Below are 23,895 nucleotides of genomic sequence, written 5' to 3'. Positions count from 1 at the left end.
GATAGCTTTGTTCCAAGCGGCTGCCTGGAACAGTGTGTAGAAAAGTATTTTGAGGCTGGGTCTGGGCTCAATAGAAAAATGATTTCAGCTGATTACTGTTGTCTATCATAGGAGTTGGAGGGGGAAAGGCTACAATCCATGCCAGGTGTTTTTCCTATTTCTACTTGGCTATAGAGTCTTATTCTCAAAAGCAGAGCCCTTGAGCCATGGCTTATTTCAACATGAATTTCCTGGGTCAGTGAATAAATTCAATAGCTTCTGTTAGCTCCTGCTATGTAAATTTGCAGTATCAAACATTACAACGAAAAAGACTTAATCCTTGGGCTATAACTTTCTCATGAAAAATTCTTAGGAATTTCAGTAAATTGAAAGCGGTGCTTCCTGGAGATACATATTCCTTTAAACAGTTTTAAATGAGGGTGAGGGGTGTGGATTGGGGAAGAAGGGATTATATACCACACAGATGAGGAGCAATTCTGTTTAAATCAGCCATAAAATTATGTGGCTGGTTAAAAAAAAGAAGAAACTGACCAAGGTCTGCACAATACATGTAGTAAAATCACTTCATATTGCATTTAGATTGATTTGGATGACAACAGGAGGAGAAATGCAATGTAAAATAGCATAACTTTTACCACCCAATACACTGCTGAGATATAGCATATTTACAGTAGAAAGAAGGAGTCCAGATTTGTCCCAATTAACCTTGTAACTAGATGTACTCCAGTGCTTATTAATGACAGTAATGAGATGCAGACAAGACAATGCATTAAACATCATTGGCATATAAATTAAATTCACATACAGTTTAAAAGGAATAGATACCTTTATGTACTGGACACGAAAGGAAATTATTAAGAAGCTATTTCATAAGAAAAAGCTAATTAGAAAGAAAATTCAATACTTTCTCTAGTGTTCATCTCCATCAGTGTTGGAAACAAGTTTGACCACGAACTAAGAAATTGTTCCCATTGAAATTACTGTGCAAGGTATGAAATTAATTTTATGATTGTCCCAATGGAAGCTACAGTAGCTACAAATACTTATATGCCCATTATCATTTTCCTCTATATTGGCCTACATTTTAATTTGCTTAGATTTCTATTTAAAGCTTATGAATAATTTAAAATAGATCTTCTGCTGTCTTTACAGCAAAATAATGATAGATAGAAAGACAAGATAGACATTTTGCTGTACAGAAAATCCAAACTCAACAGCAAAAAAAAAAAAAAGTGCAATATATACTGGAAGATTGTTTTAAAAGGCCATTTTTAAGACTATATAATTAAAGAGTAGCTCAGTATGCAACATTTAACAATATGACTCTTATTTAGTATATTTAGTAATTAGCTAGGAGGAATTCAGGCAGAATTGGTGTGTTCTCTGATTTACTCCTTAGAAGATTGTTTCCCATATTTTAGAAAGCATCTTCATTTTTTTTTTTTTTCAGGGCTAACGATGGTGAAATTTGATTAGAACCCTGGTCTCTTCTGACAGTTTTTAGAAAATATTACCATAGAGAAAGGCTGAAAACAAAACTGGGTCTTCCCAATTGCCACATTCTATTAGCTACTGTTTTTTTTTTTTTTTTTCCTTGAGATCTAAGTAAAAATGGGATCCAGTTTTATAACAATAACAGCCACTGAAAAGGAGGGGGGATTCCTCCCACTCACCCATGTAATAAACATCAAACAATCGGGTTGGCACCGACATTAGGTACAATCATGTCAGAGCCACCATCAGAAATCAACGACATTTTTCTTTTGTGTTTTGGGTTTCTTTTTTTTGTTGTTTGTTTTTTAAATTCACAGGAACTCAGAGAACCAGAGAGAGAGAGGCAAAAGCTTCTACACAAAAAACGAAATTAGTAACAGCAGACCCATTGCCAAGGGCAACATGCGTTTGACAGAAGATGCAATGATGACAGATGAGTCCTCATTCTCAGTCTAAATTTTGTCTACAAAATGAATTCATAATATCTTAAATATTATCAGCCACGCTTCACTCACCTTTGTTCTATAGAATGGAAGGGGGCTGTGTTGGCAGAAGTCAACAGAGATGTAATTTCCTCCATTTCCCCCTTGTGATCCTCCCCACTTACAGTGACAGTAATTGTCATAGTTTGTGCCCCCTCTCCGGCTCCCACTCTCTTCATTTTTTTTCCCTCCATATTCATGGATGTTTTTCCCTCTCCTCTCCTCTTCTGTAACAAAGTTGCCGTTGTCTAGCTTCTGCCACTGGGATCATGAATTTTTTTTTAACCAATTTGAAATACTCTTAACTAAAATCATGTTTAACTTGTTAAAAAAGTTAAAAAAGTCTTCCTTTGAAAAATATTACTTTTCATAGAATTCAACTCAAATGATTTTTTTTAACATGAAAATCTATCAGGGTTCATCTAGTGCAATCTGATTTTATAAGTGAGAAAACTAAGATCTAGGTCACATTAAACACTTAATACTGGCATAGTCTCAAAAATTGTTCAGGCAATGCTTGTCAGTTGTATTTTGCTCTCTGATTTTGACTATCTCAAAACCTAATGGGAAAAACAGGTATTAGGTATTGCCACCATATAGATAAAGAAATGCAGGCTCAGAGAAGATAATTCCATTTCCTGGGGTCACACCAAGTGTCAGCCTTGCTGACTACAAGTCTGGACACCACCTCATGGGATTTCTATCTATTGTGAAATCATAATAGTAAGTTATTTATAAAAATATCAACTCCTGGAGTTCCCGTCGTGGCTCAGCAGAAATGAATATGACTGGTACTCATAAGGACACAGATTTGATCCCTGGCCTGGCTCAGTGGGTTAAGGATCTTGCATTGCTCCAGCTGTGGCATATGCCAGTGGCTACAGCTCTAACTCAACTCCTAGCTTGGGGACCTCCATGTGTCACGGTGCAGCCCTAAAAAGACAAAAAAAAGAGAAAAAAAATCAAATTCCAATTTTTTACATTTCATCTTAGTCTTTTTACTTTCATTTTCTGTAACTTCCCCAACTCCAAAATTAATAATCACTTTGATAAAGACTACCATCTCAAAAAAAAAAAAAAAAAAGGAGTTCCCCTTGTGGCGCAGTGGTTAATGAATCCAACTAAGAACCATGAGGTTGCAGGTTTGATCCCTGGCCTCGCTCAGTGGGTTAAGGATCTGATGTTGCCATGAGCTGTGGTGTAGGTTACAGATGCGACTCAGATCCTGTGTTGCTGTGGTTGTGACATAGGCTGGCAGCTACAGCTCTGATTAGACCTCTAGCCTGAGAACCTCCATATGCCACAGGAGCAGCCCTAGAAAAGGCAAAAAAAAAAAAAAAAAAAAAAAAAAAGACTACCATCTCATTGCATGTACAAGCTCTATGAATCCAGTTAGAAATAGACCAGAGGTTACACCTCAACACTTATGGGATTGAGGCAGGAGATAGATGGGTTCCAGAATAGACATTTACAACTAGCTTCTCATTTACACTTCTTGAGATAAGAGATAGGTGCAACTAGCCTCTTGTTTACACTTCCTGATGTAGGAGATAGGTGGGCTCTGAGATAAACATTTACAACCAGGCACCTATCTATATTTCAAGATAGAAATAACAACAGGCACAAGGCAAATAACTGGTACTTGTCTTCTGTACACTTGCTAAACAGTGGTAATGACAGGATCGAAAAGACGGGGCTAAGGTCTGCATGGGCAAAAGACCAAGAGGGCACATATTCCTTATCCTCGAGGCCAGCAAGAACCCCCAACTACACATGGGTCAGAAAGGGAGGAGGCTCCAGACCATAATAAGTTTGGATAACCTTCCCACCATGCTGTGCTTTGGAATCCATCTTGGCCAAAAGACATGCACGCAGATCGGGGAGGGCCCTGGGTCTGGTCAGGTATGAAAGATAAAACAAGATAATTGGCTGGGAAGACAGAGACCCAGAAGAACTGTCCTATATAAGTGGTTTAAATCACTCCTCATTCAAGGGGGATGCTCACACCCATAATCCTCCTTCGGGTGTGTATTACTTCTTTGCTTCTGCCTTAGATAAATACCCCATTCCTCTGTGGGGTCTCCCACATATTGTACTGTGTTTCTAACAATAAAATATATACTGTTTTTATGGTATTTGCCTCCTTGGAACGTGGTTGTGTTCAACAGGGGACAAGAATCAGGGCAATTCTACTTTTAGCTTCTGGTTGGTCTGGAGGCAAAGATTCCCGGTTTTCACCCAGGCTGCCCAGGTTCAATTCCTGAGCAGAGAATTAAGATCTTGCTTCAAGCCATAACTCACTGCTATCTCTCCAAAGTCAGGATGAGCTGAAATGACCCCCTGATAACAGAACGGAGCAAATCAGTTTTTTTTCTTGTCAAAACATATGCCCCTCATATGAGCTTTCACAGACTGTCTCATGATCAGAAACTAGAGATTTTCAGAGAGCTCTCCTTAGAATAAAACAATCTAAGACAAATGTAGGACAGATACCCCAAATTATCCTGGTATTCTATTTATTAAGCTCTTTTCCACAAAAGACTGGATTCTCCCTTCTCCCACTTTTTCTTTGCCTGATAAGCTTCAGGACGGTTTCTATAAAGAACTTCGCTGGCAAACAATATCGAGCTTTCAAGCACAGTGTGTTTAGACAGACTGTAAAGGTAACAAAAGGTACAATTAACAGAAACGACCGCAAACTAATAATGGCAGAGCTATTTATTATTGAATCATCTTCCTCTAATTTTAGAAACCGAAGAACCTTCATTCCCTATTGTCCATATTTTAATTAATGCCTATTATTTTCCCTAAATAGTGCCCTCTTTTGACATGCTATTTATACACACAATTTCTGAAAATATACAGAATATGCACGGCAAGCAGAATCTCCACAAAATGTTTTGTAAGACGTATTTGGATCCCTTTTGTCTCAGGAATGTCTTAAGGACAAATTTGTAGTTGTGCCCTCTTGGGGGTACTCCAGCTTTCGGCAGCTTTTTATGTAATTTTAATATATTTGATGTTGCATTTTGATAACTCTGCATACATTTTCTGCTTCTAACTATTAATTTGGCTTCCGGAGGACAGGCTGACAATAAGCACATCAGCTGGGTGCTGATCTAACTTTTTCTGGTCCTTTTCAGGGTGACTTTGCAGAAGCCCACTGGTGCTATCACACACAGAAAGTTTTGAGAAAGCTTTTTACATATAACAAATGACAAAGAAATATTTGTTCAACCTAAATGAAGTGTAGCCTCAATGTCTCTTAAAGCAAGAGTTCAGTTTGGTAGTGAGAAAGAATAAAAATGGAAGCCTAGAACAGATAACTAAAGAAGAAGCAAGAATCTCCATTTCTGGGTTTCTAGACTAACAATGCTTAAAGAGGGTTTTCAGGGGAGAATGTTCAGAACACACCAGTTGGTGTCCACTCATTTTAAAAAGTATTTTGATTCTCTTTTTTTCTCAGGTTTTTGTTTTGTTTTATTGAAGTATGGGTGATTTACAGGTTGTGATAATTTTTGCTGTACAACAAAGTGATTCAGTCATATATATACTCATACTCTCTCTAGGAAAAAAGTTTTTTTTTAGGATATTTTAAGAACTGGAGAGTCTATGCGTTTTGTTTTTTTGTTTTTTGTTTTTTGTTTTTGGCTTTCCTAGGGCCGCACCTGAGGCATATGGAGGTTCCCAGGATAGGGCTCTAATCGGAGTTGTAGCAACTGGCCTACGCCAGAGCCACAGCAACACAGGATCCAAGCCGTGTCTGTGACCTACATACACCACAGCTCACGGCAACTCCGGACCCTTAACCCACTGAGCGAGGCCAGGAATCGAACCCACAACCTCATGGTTCCTAGTTGGATTTGTTAACCACTGAGCCATGATGGGAACTCCGAGATTCTATGTTTTAAAAAAAACCTGTTGGAGTTCCCATCGTGGCGCAGTGGTTAACGAATCCGACTAGGAATCATGAGGTTGCGGGTTCGGTCCCTGCCCTTGCTCAGTGGGTTAACGATCCAGCGTTGCCGTGAGCTGTGGTGTAGGTTGCAGACGCAGCTCGGATCCTGTGTTGCTGTGGCTCTGGCGTAGGCTGGCGGCCACAGCTCCGATTAGACCCCTAGCCTGGGAACCTCCATATGCCGCAGGAGCGGCCCAAAGAAATAGCAAAAAAAAAAAAAAAAAAAAAAAAAAAAAAAAAAAAAAAAAAAACCCTGTCAAGCTAAAGATGCTGTCATTCCCAAAGTTGGCTTTCCAGGTCTCAATTTTGAGATAAGACGTCTGATCTTATGCTTGGGTCAGTTAAGGAAAAAAAAAAAAAAAAAAATATATATATATATATATATATATATATATATATTGCAATTTCTAGAAATCAGACACTGGAATATTGACAATATATTAAGAACACCTTTATTGAACATAGTAATTTAAGTCCTTACTTAATTCAGGATATCACTATAGAGGTCTATAAATGAGCTCCCTTTGGCTTCTAATGTAACCCAAACCTACCAACTACATTCTGTTCCATCTCTGCCATGTCACAGCAGGTACCTGACTCTGACATCAATGCAGACAGAGGAGATACTCTGTTTAAACACCATGAACACACTGATGAGATGCCCTATTCAAGTCCTAGTCAGAACCCAACAAGCATACCTACTTGTATCTTAGTTTATAGCAAACATTGCTGTACATCCATTATCATATGAACAGGGCCACCACTTCGTCAGCTGACAACTCTTAATACTTTTTTTTTTTTTTTTTTTTGTATTTTCTAGGGCCGCACCCATGGCATATGGAAGTTCCCAGGCTAGGGGTCTAATCGGAGCTGCAGCTGCCAGCCTACACCATAGCAGCAGCAATGCCAGATCCTTACCCCACTGAGCAAGGCCAGGGGTCGATCTTGTGGCCTCATGGATACTAGTCAGATTTGTTTCCACTGAGCCACTATGGCAACTCCTTGATACATTTTAAATGGGCCTTTGGCTCTATCACTTTGCAAACGTCAAAACTTTTCCCAAAGTTTAAAGACCAAGTGAGTAGCTAGGCATTTCCCTCTTCTATTTGTTTCAAAAACTATTTTAATGATCAAATATTTTGTTCAGTCACCAGGCATTGAGAAAAATATTAAACATATAATTACAGAATTGGTGACAGTCTATATATGTAAACTAAAATGGACCCATGGTATGATGTGGGCTGGACTCCCAAACTATATCACATTTAAAGAAGTCTGTCTCATTGCGCTGGTAAGATGAGTCCCTAATGTGTTTTTATATATTCAATTCATGAAGTTTAAACTGCTTCTTTTAATTTCATCAGCATTGAATTAGCCCCTTAAAAGCTTCCCCTCATTAACGTGAAAGGAAATTGAAAGGAAGAGTGAAGAGCATGGGTCGTGAGATCATTAAAATTATTCAAGACCAGGAGGAAATGTCCTTCTTGCTTCCAAACATCTGAAGTATTCTGTGTTACATATTTTACAGGTATACACGTTTTCCTTCATTATAAAGCAGAAGCAGAATCATTCTCATATTACATACATACTGTCCTATCCACTTAGCAACAGAACCAAAAACCGAAACATCTAGAAATAAACAGTGAAGAATACAGTTGTAGATTCTGTTATCACACATGGACATGGTGAATGGTTCTCATCTAACTAAGAGGTGGAAGAAAGCTCAGATCTTCAAGAAGCTTCTTCTATAAAATGAAATTTCTATCCACAAAGCAAAATCTAGTTCCGTGATTTACAATCTTGTCTCTAGAGAGACTCAACACTAAGCTATCTAAAACAGACTGAAACTGACAGAACACTGTAAATCAATTATAATGAAAAATATTTTAAATAAGTAAAAAATAAAACATTGAATCTGATAAACAAAATACAAAAAACTCATTTGGAAAAAAACCCTAAATCTTATAAATCAGCCTCCTTTTTAGCCTTAACATTCCATAAAATTCTGGCCTCTGCTGGCTTTAAAGTACTCTTTTTTGTACTTGTGTTACTTTAGGTAGATCAATTGCAGCCTTCAAAGGAGTGGAAATCCAACTGAGGAGGTGAAAGAGAGGAAGTTCAAAAGTGATAGATTAGCTCGATATCTGTGCTTCCTAACTATAGTGGGGAATGAGAGATTCTGACCCTCAGGAAATGTACAGCCTAGGGAGTGGTTATAATAAAAGAGGTTATAGCCTCACCAAACTTAAGTGACAGTAACAAATTATAAAATGGTGGAGCTTCTATTTTACCACCCTTGTGAAAATGCACCATTGTGAAAATGCTGGTTACCACAGGGAAGGTTCTAAAAGATCCTGCAGTCAAATCTGTTTTGTCTTAATTCCCCAGCATCTCTCTAACTTGTTTCTTTCTGGATTGGATCTCCCTTTTTCCTCCTCAATTCCCTTATATTTAGACCTCCTGGGGTCATGTTCTAAATAGATCTTGGGAAATAGAACAAACATTTACTTTTTATATTCCTATTGTTGACTATCAATGTCTTGTATCTACTTTTTGTTTTTATATCCTAACAGATGATAACCCCAGAGGAATGATTAGGAAGTAGGAGTGACAGTCAAAGCATCAGGACCAAGGGCTGTGTCATCTTCCTTTCTGCAGCTACAGAAGGAATGGATTACCTGGTTTGCCAGAATTTAGCTTGGTGTAAGACAGGTTGTACAACAGATTGACAAGCAGGGTCAAACAGGGATGCCAACTGCATGAGACAAATTGAGAGGTTAAAAGATAATGGATAACAGCAGCATACACCACAGCCAACACAATTTTTCTTGATGAAGTGTTTAATTTGAATAAATGGACAGAAATGTCAAAAAAAGATATTGGAAAATAAAAAAAGATTTGAGTTCAAAAGCCTGAGTCTTAAGTACTAAAAGCCAAGTTTCCAAATGACACCACAGTTAAACATACCTCACTCTATGAGACTTTCTTTTTCCTAAAGCCACCAAGGAGTACATTTTAAAAATCAGGTAATTACTGACACATAAACAGGGTCTTAATTTGATTTTTGGACTCTAAGCACCATAATGATATAGGACTTCCTCTCATTTCATAGAAGAGGTAACCAAATATCAGTAAGGTTAAATGGCATGTATAAGGTCACACAGTTACTTGAGGACAATGTTGCAGACAATACATAGTCAGCAACTAGGTATTCAAAATTTTTCTTCAATTCTTTTTTATAGGAAAAGCATTTTACATTTTTGAAATTTTATTCACTTTCAAGTGACTTTGGTTTTGTAAAATTTAGTTACACTTGATGATTTAAAAAATTTAATATTTCATGAAATTAATCCCCAGGAAAATTAGAGCTTCATTCCCCAAGTATTGTGCCCTTAGGTAACTGCATTAATTTATTGCAACAAAATGTATTTTGGGGCAAGTATGACTAAAGAAAGTAATGGTTAGTACTAATAATCATGTTGGATCATCAAAATACATGCTAACAGCAAGATACCCAATTACATGACCATTTAATGCTGCACTCTGTCATTTTACTCATTGTTTTCTGCTTGTCACTTCTGTCCTTTGTTCTCTGACTCTTTTCTTGCCTTCTTTCAGATAGGGTTTCTTTTTAGAATGCCAATGAATCTCCTCCCTCAACCTATCATTTTCTTAGCTATACTTTTTTTTTAATTACTCAGTGGATTTACTACATTTATAGTTGTACAATGATCACCACAATACAACTTTATAGGATGTTTCTGAGTGGTTAGTCTAGGTTACAGTGTGCACTTTTAACCTGCCACCATCCACCTTCAAATAACATCACTTTATATCATGTACAACCTAAAATCTTCCATTTCTCCACTATCATCCTTTGTGCTCTTGTTGTCATAGATTTTTTTTTCTCTGCATTCTCTCATATTCTTTCCATACCATACATTATTTCTATTTTTAAGTGGTCAATTATCTTTGAGAAATTTTCAAAACCAAGAAAGCAAAGTCTTACATTTGTTCCACATATATAGAATTTCTGTATTCCTTGAACATTTTTTTTTGAAATACAAGTCTGTTGGCAACAAATTCTCTCAGATTTCATCTGTCTAAAAATTATTTTTATTTTTTAAGAATTTCTTCATTGGAAATAGAAGTCTAGGTTAACTGTATACTTTTTCTTTCGGCACTTTAATGATGTTTCATTAGATTCTGGTTTGAATTACTTCTGATAACTTAGGAGTGCTTCTTATTTTTGCTGCCCTTTATTTAATATGCCTTTTACTCTGGCTGCTTTTAAGATTTTTCTCTTTATCATTGGTTTTCTAAAGTTTGATTATGATGTGCCTTGTCATAATTTTCTTTGAGTTCAGTTCATTGAGCTTCTTGGCTCTTTAGGTTTAAACTTCTAAGAAAACATAGGCAAATTTTGACCATTATTTCTTTAAACATTTTTTTCTGTCTCCTGTTTCCTTTTTTCCAGTTAGACTGCTGAATTTGACCTATAAATCACTCCATCTCCATTAATTAAATTCATTTTTCTTTGCATTTAAGTTTGGATAGTTTCTATTCTACTGCTGTTTTCAAACCTACTTATTTTTTTTTTTTTCTGCAGTATCCAATCTGCTACTAAACACTTCGGTGAATTTTTTGTATTAGTTGTGTTTTCAATCTCCAGAATTTGCATTTGGTTGTCCTTTGATAAATTCCATTTCCCTACTTTTATGTTTTAAATCATTTAACACGTTTATAATAACTACTTCCCAAGTCTTGTCATCTCTGTCATTTCTGTGTCTATTTTTATTGAATGATTTTTCTTCTGGTTTGGGTCACATTTTCCTGCTCCCTCTAGCAGACTGTGTGGTGTAATTTTTTTTACCACATTCTGATACTTTTAAATGTCGTGGCATGTTTAGATTTATTTCTTTAATATGTGTCATGTTTACATATTTATTTCTTTAATATGAGTCAAAGATTTTAATTTTTTTTGGCCAAAGTTAAGCTTTATCCTTTGGGTCTCAGGTTTCTGTGATAGCGAAAAACTTAACTAACCTTTGATTTAGGAATTTGGGACTTGTGTATTGTACCTACTACTATGGTGTCATCCTTTGCTATCTACCAAATGTCCATTGCTTAATGAGGTTGTGTCATTTTAGCTGGTTGGAACTTGAAGGTTTCCCAGCTTTGTGAGACCTCTGGGAATTGCTCCACTTACAGTTACCTGGAACTAGTGTTCTTCCTTTGGTGGCCTCAAGGATTCCCACCCTGCACCTGAAGGTAAGCATTATGCCAAAGACTCAAGATAACCCTTTAGAGACCTCTGGAGGTCTTTCTCAGTATGATTTCCTTCTCGCCTATGCTCTGCCCATCCAACTCCAGCTGCTTCAGGTTCACCAAACTGAACTCTGTGTCCTGAACTAAGGAAAACTGTTGTGTTTTGGCTTAAGGGTTCTACCCTCCACTATTGTCTAGAAAGGGCCTAATATAGAAATCTAAGGCAATCATAGGATTTTTTTCTCTTTTTCCTTTCTGTTAGAAATCACCATCTTATGCTATATTTTATCTGATTTCATTTCTTATATTTTTGTTCAGAATCTGGTTGTTGATGACAGGAATGAAAAATCTGGTACCATCCCTCCATTTTACTCAGAAGCGGAATGGAATCATACTTATTTAATAAGAAATCATCTAAATTAATTCAAACTATATGCAATCCTTACTATGGTTTTAATTTTTATGCTTGAATCCCAAGAAGATTAATTATATCAAGTCAGCAAAGCTCCTTCCCATCTGGTCTTCTGTGTCTATCGGGTATCTCTGAATCTTGACAAGATCAAAACTGCCATATGGAAGCATATCTACATGGGTCCAGGTCAATATAAAGTTCATGAATGTCTTATACGGGTTAAATTTGATGCACAACATTTCTCGGTCTCAAAGTCATAGATAATGAGTTATTTCTCAAATGCATGACCTTAAATATCAACAAATCCTCCAAAAAGAACACAAGCAAACACTGTGATAGTGATGGTAATGATATCAGGAAAATAAGAAACTATATAATATCCATGGTTATATAATATATAATTTAGCATTCTAAATTAGCTTAATGTAATAGCAGTAAATTTTAATCAGATATTTAAGGGAGAATCAAAAATCCATTCACAGCTCATTTGAATGTTTCAATATAATCACTGTTTTGAAAGTTGATGAAAAAAACATTTGAGACTGCTTCCAAACATAGACCTTGTATTTTGAAAACTACAAGCTATTTGTCAAAATCCAAAAATTTTATGTAGATCCTAAAAGCAAAATTTGATAGCAAGCATACCTGTTCTGTGTCATGAAGACTAGCAAGTAAAAAGAAGTTTCTACTAACATATATATGTATACACATGCACATACACACATGAACACACATGCAAACACACGTGCACAAGTACACACCTAGCAATATATCACATGCATGCACACATGTACACAGCACACATATATGCTTACACATACACACCAAATACATGTAACTCAAGTCCAAAAGCCAATTGAAGATAAACTTCAAAGCTGACCCTAAGTCTAAGACAGTTAAACTTGGATACTCTTCTCTTGTGTGAATGCCAACAAAAGACAATCAGTAACACTCAAGGACTAGAAATCAACCCAAATACTTTTTTATTTGTTCCTATTTCAGTCCATCTTTGTGCTTATTTTCATCTTAATTTTTGGCCCTCGATCCTGATTTTGGATATTGGTCTCTTCAGCAATTCTCTAGAAAAAAAATATGACCAGGCCTCTCATCTCCAGCTTGTTCTACAGTTGCTTCAGGCAAAATAATCAAACATGATTTTGCCTCTACGTCCCAAATCTTGGATGGGTCTACCTAGAGCAAGGTGAGGGATGGGCGTGTGACCTCTTAAGACCATCATTTGCATTTCACATATTATTGCACAGAATAATATTGTCCAAACCATCTTTTTTCGCACCTCCCCAAACTAATTTCAGTAGCAAAATGGAAAATGATTTACAAAGTGGGCATCTGTAACTATAAATTAGTAGTCGACTAATATTAGGATGATTAAGGAAAAATGCCCAGATACACACAGTTTCTAAGAGACCATCTATCTTCTATATTCCACCAGTTTTGTGAAAGAAGTTTTTGAAGTTTTCAGAAATATATGCCACCTAAACCCATGTATGATGAACCTCATAATATTGAGGTGTTGTGACATTTTAATGAGGACAACATACAGAAAGTGCCCATGACAGTACATGACATATGGTAGTCATTCAAATATGAAGTGCTTTACCCTAACATATCAAATATAGAAGAAATTACCAGTGGGACCTATTCATTTGATGAAAGTAAATGTATATTTTCAGATGGTGTTTCAGTGAGAAATTCCTTAAGCCTAATTCTATTACTCCAGAATGTAAATTATCATGGAACCAAGATTATGCCAATAGCCACACATTTCTCTAGAAAGTACTCTATATAAATATATATATTACCTCTACAGAAAAGAGCTGAGATAATAGACAATATTAAAAGACAAGGACATGAGGCTAAGATTTTAGCAGCATGTACAGGATCATACATTTATGTAACCTGGAAAAATGGGGCTGGTTAATTATCTGTTGAATTTTAGTAAGCACTGAAGACAAACTAAAGAAACATAATTAGGAAGAGAAGAACAAGAAACGCTTTAGCCAAGGTTTATAAAAATAAACTTCAGTATAAAGAAGAACCTTGTAAGTGTTTGCTCATGACTTTTTTCAAAAAAGCAAAATAAAATATTTAATAATTTCTTTCATATGGCATAATTTCATTCGTTTATGCCTTAGGCAAAAGGGAGATTTTTGCCAATAAATTTGCTTTGAGCTTTTTCAAAAAGGAAACCTAAGCTAAAAGCTGTATTTCTTTCAGCAAGAAATAGATCCTCAGACTAAATCTTAACCACATTTTCAATCATGTTTTTGAATTGCTAAAAGTGAAAATAAATAGGGAAAAAAATTGGAGCAAAATTTTGAAAAATTACAACTGGGCATTAGCAAGAATTTTTTTTCAAAAAATTTTGATTTGTACTTTTACTTTCATATTATTGTGAGAAAACAATAAATGAAACTGTCTGGCTGAATTCTTTTATCCAAATTACTAAGGTTTTTATTTTATCCATAGACTCTTAATGAGAATTCTTTAGCCCAAAGTCCTGGAGACTGACCCTGTGAGAGGAAGACAAGAGTGTAAACCGAAACTTGCTTTCTGGGATTGCCTAGAATTTCTTCTACATTGACAACTTCATTGTTTACCCAAGTTATTGCCTCATCTAGAAAATGAGTTGTAACTCTTCATTTTCACTCTCCTATCTTGGATTATATAATATGAAGACTATCCAGAAAAATCTTCATTTATTTGGACTCGACTAACTTGTAATGGGAGATAAATCCTTTCCCTGTGGGGAGAAAGAAAATATCTATCCTGTAAGTTGCCAGTATAAAGTGAAAAGAATTTGGCTTGAGAAAAGAAGCAAACAACTGAGTTAAGAAAAGGAGAATGAAAATGCAGAGAACCGTTTAAAGCACTGGTAGACCCTATTTTGACATGAATCCTTAACTATAATATAAAATGATTACATATTCTCTTTTGAGATTCTCAGTGATAATCATCTCTAACTTCCTTTACCATTCCTCAGGGTTAATGTTTTCCAAATCAGAATGACTCACCAAATTCAAAATTCTTGCCATGTTTGTATGGCAGTCTACTATTATTTACTGATTATTTTTAGCCTACCTTTTTTTTTTCCTTGATTAAATGAATTTATGCATAAAACTTATCATCACCATGTAATCAAGGGTTTGGTGTGCCAGATATATTTTGTGTATGCATTAAAATATAAACAGTATTAAAATTTTCATAACTATTATCACATAAAATTATTATATACTCTGCTTTTATGCCACGTAAAGAAAAACTACCCTATATTAGAACTGTATACTTAATATGAACAAGAGAAATTAATATCTATGAAAGTGTTTTTATAACTGTATGTTTTGGCAAAATGATTGCAATAGATACATTTTGGGGGGAGGGTCTTTAAATTGCATGGAACTCTAGTTGGTTTACAGCCTGGAGGAAATCTGTTATATTTACTGGCATTATCATCAGATTCTTGACTTAAACGATTTACTAACATGATAACTCAATTAATTTGGTACTTTTGTCATCCCCCCATCTTACAGAGGGGAAAACTTAGGTTCAGAGAATTTGAACAATTTTCTTAGGAGTATATAACTGGAAGACTGTCCCACTCAAAGTCTCCCTCTAAAATCTAATACAACAAGGATGTTGTGGAATATGAGGGAGTGGGCTTGCCAACCAGCAAAAGGAGGAGAGAGAAAATCGAAGTGGGCTGGCTGCTCACGCCAAGTAAAAACATTTCTGTCTCTATTTCCATTGTAAATATCTCGGAGACTAAAACCGCAAGATTCATATATTGTCTTTCAGATGTTTCCAGCTCTAAAACAGAATGAGTCTAAGACTTTCATTTTCAAATGAGCACTAAAAGACGAATTAGGGTACACTTCTCATTTGCCCAAGTCCATTTCTTCAGTCTATTACCTTGTATATATGGAGGCCCCAGTTTCACAAAGCAGCATAAATCAGATTTTGTCACATGCTCATAATTTTGGAATTAGGGAATTTTGGCTCCAAAAGCCATGAGGCTGACAGATAGCTGTAGTAATTCCAACAAATCTATATTTATGTGTGTCTCAGCAGAGCACTGAGCATTTACATTTTCTACCACACACTCCCTAGGCTGTTGATGAAGTGAAAAGTCAAATTTGAAGGGATGTGTATAAAATTTACAGGACATTTTTAGTATTCCAAAAATTATGAAGAATAACTTAAGGTCATATAAAAGCTATTCTATAATATACCCTTTTAATGTGAAAAAATGCTTCAGAAACATCTTCTATTGACTTAAAGTGGTCAAACAGTTTGGTTAAGGATCACAAAGATGTGAGCTGTTCAGAAGGAAATTAGCAATAAGATGGTGCTATGCTTATTTGGATTGTTAAAAAGGAATACATGGCTTTAGAATTTCTCTGTTGATTTGTTGAAGAAACCAGGTTTTATAAATTATGGTGACAGCTAGAAATACATGTTAAGATATGATCTACAGAATTGTTCTGAATTCATTTTGGATGAAAAGCCTTTAATTTGATTTAGTTCAAAATACACAGGAAACCTCATTCATTCTCTACTGAGATCGGTAAAAATGACTTCAGGATAAAACCAACATGAGTAAATATCTCTTTTCAAGTGACATATTTAAACTACCCATAGATATGTGTAATTTTATATTTTTCTTTTAACATCTGCTCTATAACTGATATAATTTTTTCCCAACTTACTCTAGAATAATTATTGTATTGTATACCGTAGACTTGCATCCAGATACTCTGCTTCTGTGCACCAGCCTCGAGGACCACTGTTATTTAACAATGTTTTGGAAATTATAAATAATTTAATAAGGAGAAATATATAAGAAACAAGGATATAAAATTACAAATATTTGCTAAATTATGAGAAAATTTGCTAAGAAAATCAGCATTCACAAGTACATTCAACATTGCTCATAATAAAAAATGCAAAGGCAAGATTGTGCTATTAGGAGTTCCTGTTGTGGCTCAGTGGGTTATGAACCCAACTAGTATCCATGAAGATGCAGGTTTAATTCCTGGCCTCCCACAGTGGGTTAAGGGTCCAGCATTCCTGTGAGTTTTGGTGTAGGTCGTAGACCCGGCTCGGATCCTGTGTTGCTGTGACTGTGGCATAGGCTGGCAGCTGCAGCTCCGATGTGACCCCTAGCCTGGGAACTTCCATATGCCACAGGTGTGGCCCTAAAAAGCAAAAATAAAAAGATTGTGCTATTATAGTTTCTCTAATCAGCAAGTAACAACCAAATACTCTCATGTAGGCACTGTGAAATGAACCTTCTTCTCTGACGTTTAAAGTGTAATTGATATCATCTTTCTCAAAGGTAGTTTAATCATGCATATTAAGATATTTATTTCCTTTGATTTAGTAATTTCACTTTTAGGATTTTTTTCAAAGATAATTAGATGACGTCAAACATATATGCATGTAATACATGCAATATATATATGCCTATAAACACATATGTGCATACTCTTAATTGAAAAGTGGAGACTTTGATTTTTAGTAACTGAGGAATTGTTAAATAGATCATTGTACATCTCCTCTACCAAACATTTACCCAATTTTAAAAATAATTATTTTGAAGATTAGAGAACCTTCTGAAATAACAGCAAGCTAAAAATGGAATAGTATACTCAAAATATAGCAATACTGAAATCATGTTTAAAAAAAATATATATAGCTTATGAAAAAGGAACTGTGGAAAATCTGTCGATGCTGTGATGATGATAATGTTTAACAGTAAGATTTGGAGTGATTTCTATTTTCCTTCTTTATCACATTACCTACTAAAGAGCATATAATAATTTGGGATACTTTTTCATTGTTTTATGATTTTATGTAGGGAACCAGGGTCCAAATGAAGGGACTTATTAAGCATTAGCTAAGTTTATGAAATATTCTTTTCCACTCAAAGCCAAATTAAAAATTACGAAAGTAGGCAAGTAATGTTTTTTTTTTTTCTTGTGCTCTCCAGAGCGACTTTTTTCTTCCTTTCTGGAACTCTCCCTCCCCCAACACTTCAGCATAAAAACAGGATATGATCCCTTGCTCTCTTGTTTCTTTTAAGGAAAAAAAATCTTTTTTTAAATTTGGATATTAGAATTAAATTTTTAGATCATACTGTTTGACTTTGTAAAATATATGTACTCTGATTATTCCTGAATTTATATTTCTAAGCCAGACTTCATTCCTTCTACAATCTTAGACTCTTACATTCAGTTATCCACTTCAGATCTTAGATGGATATCTATAGTCTTTTCACAGTTATCCTACATAAAACCTAAAATAGTCTGGCAGCTTTACCCACCCATCATATCCTTAGAACAATGCTATTATCATGTCTTGTACATAGCAGATGCTCATTAAATATTTGCTGAATGGATAAATACATGGATTATTATCCAAAAAACCTGTGGGCTCCTGCAACAGTCACAGAACAACTCAACACAGCCCAAGATCGTTAAAGGCTTTGATTTCTTGAGTACTCTACAATTACGGTTATTAGTCACTGAATGATACCTGGAAATCATTGCAAAGGAATCCCTAATATTGGCCTAACCTAACCTTTTATAATATGTAACGCCATTTTATATTTATGACATCATTTCGGTCTTTCAACCAACTATGAATTAGCCATGGATGATATTCTTTTTTCCTGTTATAAATGGAGAAAATAATAATAGCTATCATTTATTGAACACCTACTATAGGTCAAATACCAATGCCCAGTGCTTTGCAAGTATGATCATGTTTAACCCTCACTACTAAATATTCCTGTGAGCTAGGTGTCTTGTAAACTGAGCATTATAATTATCAGGAAGGGTAAAGAAGAAAAAAAAAAGGCTTGGATGAAATAACACTCCAGTGTATCATAGGAGGGGTGGAATGAACTGAGCGAGGGTCAGACCCAGGTCATTTGATTCCCAAACCCATGCCTTTAAACACCAGGCAATGCAATCTCTTAGTGAAGAACTTGGTTCTTTCTGGACTGGTCACAGCCAGAAACCAGAAGGTTGAGTTCATGCTGGGGAACTTTATATTTCACCATAATTTTATTTAATCTTACTTGGTGGGATGATGCTATTGGAGCTATTTCATGGCTGTCTCTGCCACTCCAGGCTCCTTGAACCCATCGCACTTCCTAAGCATTCAGCTGCTTCTGGGAAAGTCAGCAAAGTCTACAATAAAGACAGCATACACGTTTCTGAATGGACTTTGTGAAACTAGAGCACAGGTTAAAAACCTGAATGCCAAAGTGCTTTTAACACATAGAAAACAGGCACTTCAGAAAAAAAAAAATAAAGGAGTTTTCACGGCATTTCTAAAGCTTGTTTTGAAGATCCATGTAACAACCTTAGAGGTCCCACAGCATAAAATTTTAGAGGGCCTCAGAACATTAGAGGTCCCAGAGCATTAAAAACCATAGACAGTGGGCTAAAGACATGAAAAGTCACTTTCTTGCCCACAGAGAGGCTATCAAAGTCCTTTATGGGCAAGTGGGAAGTATAGGCATGGATAGGGGCAAAAAGAGAAAGCCGGGGTGAGGAAAACTGGTGCAAGCCATGGGTTCCTACCTCTTTCTCATCTCAGCTGTATCCTGGCAGGTGGAAGAGAGTAGAATGAGAGGACATAACAGGCACCTTTTTCAGGATTAGGGAGGTTTAGGAGCAACAGAATAGTGTCTCTACTTCCTCAGGGTAAGCCTGAGAACATATGTGTTTCTGAGTGATGCTTGTTGTACGGGAAGACCACTAACCAGCTGAGTGATGGCTTTCAAACCATAAACAAAGAGGTCATTGAGGTCCTGGCCATGGGCATAATAGTTGGAGAACCAAACAAAAACAAACAAACCAAAAAACCCAGCAGTCGAAATAATATTTCAGTGCTGATTTAGAAAGTGAAAATTAATACAGAAAACCAATAACAAAATATCAAAATGTTAAGAAAAGACCCACTGCTATTGGCCGTTTCACAGCCCTGTGCTACTGTGCAATGGGAAACATCAATCAGCCCATGGTTTCTGTGCCCCAACAACCTTTTATGCCTTGAATGATGGATTGATAAGGATTGATACTGCCATTTGAAAAAAATTGGGCAACACAAGGCTTTAAATACACTCTCTTTTGGCAATTTTTAAAATCATGGCAAAATACATAGAAAATTGGCCGTTTTAACCACTTTTAAGCATAGAGTTCAGTGGCATTAAGTGGCATTCACATTACTGTGCAACCACCAGCATCAGTCCAGAACATGTTTATCTTTCCAAATGTACCCCTTAAAAAAAGACTCCCCATCTCCCCTCCCCCACAGCCCTTGGTAATTCTCATAGAATAATGCTATTTGGTTGTAGAGATTTTATTAGCTTTGTCCACTTGGTTCAAAACATGGAGGATTTTTCCTTTATTCCCTTTGTCCATTCTGGTGCAGCAAGGCACTGCAAAGGGAAATGGCTGGCTCTTGCCTGGTTGTCTTTGCACCTATCACTTCTGGTCAGTAATCACTTCAACTATTCTGGACAATACTGGAAAAATGACAGGATTCATTCAAATAAAATAAGTAAATAACACCCAATTCTCACACATCTAAATTGACTAAACAGACTTGAAATATATATCTCTCTCTCTCAACCAGTAATACAGAGTCATTGCTTCTACAGGTAACCAAACTGAGACTGAGAGGTGAGTCTTACTAGTTCAAGGACTGCTGCTCCTTCACTCCCACACACCTGACCTATCAAGCAGTCTTGTGAGTTCAATTCTCAAAGGTTTCTGACCAGGACTATTGCTGCTACTTGAACCCACACTGTCAGCATCCCTCACCTGCACTCACTTTCAAGTGCCTTCTATCTCAACACTTTTTCACGCATCTCTCTTCAATCTATTCTCCACATAGTACCAAAGACACCTTTAAAAAACAGTGGGTCAGAGTTCCTGTCATGGCTCAGTGGTTAACGAATCCGACTAGGAACCATGAGGTTGCAGGTTTGATCCCTGGCCTCGCTCAGTGGGTTAAGGATCCAGCGTTGCCGTGAGCTGTGGCATAGGCCGGCAGCTACGGCTCTGATTAGACCCCTAGCCTGGGAACCTCCACATGCCTCGGGAAGGGCCCCAGAAAAGGCGAAAAGACAAATAATAATAGTAATAATAATAATGGATTGTACTACTTCCCAGACTAAACCTCCTAAGAGACTCTTCTACGTATCAATCCATCTCCTCAGAAACCCTGGCGTTATGGCCCCAGCCCACTTCTCTGAGCTCAGAGGCACAACAGTGAAGCTTGTTCCCACCTCCAAAACTTTGCATCTGGTGACCCCTCTGCTCTTTATCTGGCTTACCTCTTCCCATTCCTCAAACTTCTTTCTAAGTCACATCTCTTTAGAGAAGGGCACCAACTTATTCCTAAATAACAACTTATTCCAAAATAACAACTTATTTTGTTAGAAGCTCTTATCACAAAACTTCTATAATTATATCATTATTTTTATGGTCTTGTATATTTATTTTTCTCCACTTCTAGAAAGCAAGTTCTACTAATTAAGGAGCCACGCTTTCCGCAACTTTTAGCATTGCTTTTGGCATGCAATAGAGGCTTAAACAACTTACCGAATGAAAGAATAAACAAGTGATAGAGCTTTTATGAAAAAGAGTAAAGTGGCCACCGTTACCTACAATTAACTGAGTGCTGAGCATTGCACAAAGCATTTTACATATACCATCTCCTATTAATGTCTCGATTTAATATGAGAAAACAGAGGCTCATGGAGTTTATGGACTTGCCTGAAGCCAAAACTATTCCAAGTTGAGTTTTATGAATTAAAAATCAGTATACCCATCTTTGAGAACCCAGAAAACATGTCAATACAGAGCTAACATAAAAACTTAACATCCATATTTCAGAATACAAGCCATAAAAATGCATAACAGAAGACTCTGTCAAAATCATATTCAGATATTCAAGCTTTTTATAAAAAAATATTCCTGTCAGTCCCTTCATCATTCCTGCTTAAATAATATTTCTTTGGAAGAGAGAGGAATTACCTTTTCTCAGCAAAATTTTCATTGGAGAGCCCCAAACTTGCAAAATTCGCTTTGCGATATAAATCAAACTCTGTGTAGTTCCAACACTGGTATTTTTCCCACTATCCCTTGCTCCGCGTAGTGTCTGCTACTTAACTCCTCAACTTGTTAATTATTATATTCACCTGCTATGGCCCCTCATCACCTGGCCTAAGTCAAAATTATCACAGGTTTCACCTCATTTCATCCCTTAACAACCCTATGAGGTAAATCCTGCCATTATTTCCACACTACCGATGGGGACACTCAGGATCAAATCTTTTATTCAGAATCATGAAGCTGCTGGTAGAAGCAGTATTCAAAGACAGGTGTGACCTTGCTACAGTCACACTTTAAACTCTTTGGCCTCCCTTGAAACATTCTTCAAAAACGGCTCTGTGGGAAGTCTCTGAGGGCAGAGCCAAGGTCTACTAAAGCAAGTGTGGCATGACTTTTTAAGGCTGCAAAGCCCCAGACATCTGCCATTATTGAATCCCTCCTCCAGGGAGGCCACATGCACATTATTTACTTGCCAGGGATTTGAAGTCAGGTAAATGGGTCTGCTGTTACTTCTGGTATCACCCCTGGCTAAATTATGTAATCGCTCTGAGCCTCAAATTCATGGTGATAAAATAGTACCTACCCCACTATGGAGTGGTCAGACTTGGGATGAGATAAAAGATGAAAAACACCTTGTATGAGGTTTGTCACAAAGTAAGTGTTCAGAAATCAGAAGATTATGGTGATTGAAACCGTCAACATTTTTTCAGTCCTCTTTATTTTTAAAAAGAAGAAAAAAGCCTCCAAAGAGAAAATCATATCAACTTCTAATCTGTCTTGGGCTGGTCTAGGTGATGCAAGCACTTTTTTTTCCTATCACTGGACCCAGGAAGCTTGGCATTTGTGAGCAGATGGGCTTATCACTCATGGGGATAAATAGCAAGGATCTCATGATGCAACAGCACTACTCTCTGGTGTGTAATCAGACCTAACCAATAAATCCTGTAAATATTGCTTTATGGATCTGTTTGAAAGTTAAAAGGGTTCATTATTTTATACAAAATTTATCAAATTCTTGCCATAGATATTTGCCATTTTGGGTCAGTAAGGTGGACTTTGACAAAAGTAAAGAGCAGTTTTAACTGATATAATTAAAAGTTCCATTCTTTTGAAAGGGATAGATTTTATTTTTTTATTTTTAAAAATATTTTAATTTATTTTACTTTATGATTTTTATTTTTTTCCATTATAGTTGATTTACAGTGTTTTGTCAATTTCTACTGTACAGCAAAGTGACCCAGTCATACATATATATGTATATATTCTTTTTTTCACATTATCCTCCATCATATTCCATCACAAATGACTATAAAAAGATAGATTTTTTTTTCTGCTTTTTAGGGCCACACTCAAGGCATATGGAGGTTCCCAGTCTAGGAGTCGAATCAGAGCTACAGCTACTGTCTACATCACAGCCACAACATCAGATCTGAGCCACATCTGTGACCACACCATAGCTCATGGATCCTTAACCCACTGAGCGAGGTCAGGGATAGAACCCACAACCTCAAGGTTCCTAGTTGAATTTGTTTCTGCTACGCTATGACAGGAACTCCCAAGGAATAGATTTTAATACCAGGAAATTGAAAAAAATGAGCTTGGGATAAAAACATGAAACTCCATTCCAAACTGTCTTTATTAGAAGGAAATATAATTAATTATTAAAATAAAAAGGAACCAAAACATAACCCTCAATCCTGCTGACAATCAAACTTTGGCTATAGAGAACATAGACAATTATGCACATATCATTGGATTACAGACAACTTCCGCCTTGCAATTACAAGAAGAATTTCCTTACAAATACCATGAAAGACACCATATAAAAACATTACTGGCACTAGCCTAAAACACATGTTGTGCCATTGAGCACCCAGAAAACAGGTGCCAACATGAAATGAACCTGAAATTAAACACAAAATATTACAAAATATTATGCCAAAAAGGGCATACTTCTAAGAATGCATCAAAATGATTATAAATATTTATCCAGTTAATTTGAATCTTTTAAGTCCAAAATATTCTACTCATTTATCCATTCCTGCTTTAATTACATTTTTTGTCAAAAGAGCAATAGGCATTTATTTTCTAAACTACTGTTTTCAAGAGGTGATCTCAAACAAAATAGAATAG

At 36.2% G+C, this 23,895-nt stretch overlaps 1 long non-coding RNA gene across 1 annotated transcript in view; it reads right to left on the bottom strand.

The window, feature by feature from the left end:
* The window catches only part of LOC102167790, a 399,031-nt gene extending 377,235 nt beyond the window's left edge, over window positions 1-21,796 (bottom strand). Inside the window, exons 1-2 of the long non-coding RNA XR_002337630.1 lie at window positions 21,685-21,796; window positions 18,714-18,825 (exon numbers count right to left, since the gene is read on the bottom strand). This is a non-coding gene — a long non-coding RNA (uncharacterized LOC102167790). The remainder of the gene's footprint in view (window positions 1-18,713; window positions 18,826-21,684) is intronic.

The sequence above is a fragment of the Sus scrofa genome, chromosome 13, assembly GCF_000003025.6.
Source record: "Sus scrofa isolate TJ Tabasco breed Duroc chromosome 13, Sscrofa11.1, whole genome shotgun sequence".
Classification (NCBI taxonomy): Eukaryota; Metazoa; Chordata; class Mammalia; order Artiodactyla; family Suidae; genus Sus; species Sus scrofa.
This window is presented reverse-complemented; position numbering and strand designations above follow the sequence as displayed.